Source organism: Mus pahari, chromosome 14 (genome assembly GCF_900095145.1).
Source record: "Mus pahari chromosome 14, PAHARI_EIJ_v1.1, whole genome shotgun sequence".
NCBI lineage: Eukaryota > Metazoa > Chordata > Mammalia > Rodentia > Muridae > Mus > Mus pahari.
In genome coordinates this window covers 35,087,583-35,090,642 of record NC_034603.1, presented here as the reverse complement: position 1 = coordinate 35,090,642, position 3,060 = coordinate 35,087,583, and positions in this window count along the sequence as shown.

Sequence of the window (3,060 nt, the reverse complement as noted above, 5' to 3'; positions counted from 1 at the left end):
CCTGTGTGCTGGGTTTTAAGGTGAGACTGGTCCCTCTAACAAGGTGCCAGTTGTGCTAAGATCTGGATGCTCAGCTCCTGGATATTCTCTCTCTCTCTCTCTCTCTCTCTCTCTCTCTCTCTCTCTCTCTCTCTCTCTCTCTCTTGTTTTTTTGCTTCTTTGTTTATTTTTGTTTATAAATTATTGTCCCAATTTTGTTTAGTTAACCGTTTCTGAATTTTAAAATTTTTATTTAATAAGATTTTTAAAGACTATTTGAATTCTTTTTCAGAATGTTCATTGATCTCCATCTCTCTGGTTGATTGTTCGAGCTTTACTTAATTCCCTTTACTGGTGTGGCACTTGCCTGATCATTATCGGTGTAAACTTTACATTGATGTCTCTACACATAAAAGACAAATATTACTTTCAATCTCTACACATGGGCAAGACCCTACCCTGTTGCAACACAGGACTCATAGGATAGCCTCTAGGTTTGTGATTGAGTAGAGTTGGAGCTGGATTTTGAGGCTGCTTTGGGGTCTGTACTGTTGTAGTTGGCAGTTCTGTTAGCAGGATCTCAGGCAGATGTGAGTGGTGTTTCCAGGTAGATTGCCTAGACTCTGGGACCCTTTGTCAATAGGGCTGGTGCTTCAGAGCTCACAACTAATAGGCTTGTTTGCAGATATGTTTGGGGGACAGGGTTCTATAAAGGCTCTCCTGAGCCACCAAGTAGTCAGTTCCCTAAGAATGCAGTGCCAGCATTGAATAGAGCATAGAAGGCCTGGAACAGAATCAAGGGTTTTGTTTTGGGACTCACAGAAGGAAGATGGATCTGCAAGTCTGTTCCTACTGACAACAGTAGGCATGAGCCTCAGAGAAGAAAGAGTCAGAGGGTAATGGAGGGTAAGCAAAGTTGTATTTATAGGATGTGTGTGTGTGTGTGTGTGTGTGTGTGTTTATGTTTTTTTTTAAAAGGCCATGAATTGGGTTTTTAAAAATAATACAGGATACCATGTCTTAGGTAGTAGTTCTTAAAAACTAAAAGTAGTTCTAGCAATTGATAGAGATATCATTTCTGGCTAAAGACAAAGGAGAAGAAGACTGGGAGAGAGAGAAGGAGATGGGGAGAGAGTGGAGACAGGGAGAGGGAGGAGAGGAAGGGAGAGAAAGACACAGAGAGAGATGGGAGAGAGAGACAGGGAGAGAGAGAGACACAGAGAATAGTAAGAGTCGGAGAGAGAATCGGGGAGAGAGCACATGTAGATTTCAACTTAAGCTTGGGATGGGGTCGTGTCAATGGCATGTAGACATCTTGTGTTTTCCAGCCAGGAGGTACCAGCACAGCCAGGCCCTTTGCTCCCTCCTGCCTCTTTGCCAGCATCTGTCCACCTATCTGCTTTTTTTCCCCCACTAAGTCAATAGCTAAATGGAATGGCAATATGATTATGGCATTAAGTATTAACCTTTGGCAGAAAATTAGAAAATTAGGATTGTTAAAACTGCGTTGTAAATTATTTTAAAGTCTAGTTCAAGATGTAGCACCATGATTACCCATCGTATCCAAACAAATAGTACTTCAGATCCACCCAGGGAAAATCTTCTAGGAGCTGAGGTCTAGAGATGCTGCACAATTTGACCTACTGGCTGATAAGGATAAAAATGATTAGTTGTGTATTGTTCCTTTTTAACTGACTATATATTGCTCTTAAAAAAACCTTTGTTATATTTCTAATAAAGGCATTAACTATTTTATTTGTTCACCATCTGCCGAAATTGGCCTGAATGGGAGGCCTGTGCTTATTTCAGCACAGGTAGAGGTCTAGTCATTATGTAATGACAATAGCAACTGTCACGGCACGGTAGGAAGCATTTCTTTTATCTGAAATATTTAGGCAGTTGACATTTTCAGCCAAAATTTCAATTATATACTGTGATTTTTATTTGTTGCAATACATTAAAGTTCAGAGGTACTTTGGAGCTCAAAAGCTAGGATTTCTATTGGTGAGTGAAGTGTTATATAATAACTAGAGTTTTCACATCTGTACAGTATATTATATGTATTTTGTGGTCCTGCAGTTCTAGAAAGTAGGGTGCCAATGTGCATTTAATGAGTGCTTTAAAGCACATTTATGGCAATTAAAATATTTGGAGTCAAAGATATCAGATTTTAATTTCAACTATACCATCATTAAGATGCTTTGTATAATGCTAGACCACATCTGGAAAAAGTGATAAACATCAGATAGAATTTCCATTAAAGAAATATATGTGTTTGTGTGTGTGTGTGTGTGTATATATATCTGTGTGCAGGTATGTATGTGTGAGTATGTGTGTGTGTGAGTGTGTGTGTATGTGTGTGTGTGTGTTAGTGAAAGCAGGGAAGTGGCATTCAGTATATATGTAACTGATATAAAAATGCAAGATCTATGATAATTAATGTAGTCTATCAAAAACCAGAAAAGGACTAAGATATGGCAATTTCCAAAGGATGGAGGAAACAAGAGGCATTCGTTCTTAATTCCCCCTTGCAGTTCCTAAGTGCCAGGAAGATGCAGTAAGAAAGCGTCTGAGCATCTGTGGACATCCAAGTGCACACATCTCTACATAGAGACGAGCAGGAAGTGGGGAACCTATTATTTCAAAGAATCCTGACCCCAGTTTAGTGATTCATGTCATTTTAGTGAAGTGACTATAGTAACTATTTTTGACAGTAATCACAGTTTTTCAAATTTTTGCTCTGATTGTATGTACGTAACTGCCATTTTAATTGATTTTTTTACTCCCTCTTAGGATGGAGTGTTCATATTCCTTCAGGAAGGTGATCAATCACCTCACTAACAGAAGCCAGGCCACGCAGGGCTCCTTGCGCATGCCTTTGCAAGCCTCCAGGCTTCCCCGGCTTCCCGCAGGCATGTGTGTGGCACTTACTGGGCTTGGCCTGGCTGCTCTCCATGCTTAACCTGGATGACTAAGGAATTTGTCATAGATGTAAGCACAATGATTCTTTTCTCTTTCTCTCCCTGATGTACAAAGTGATCGGCCGCCACGGAAAGGGGGAAGGAAGAGACTGACGAGCTC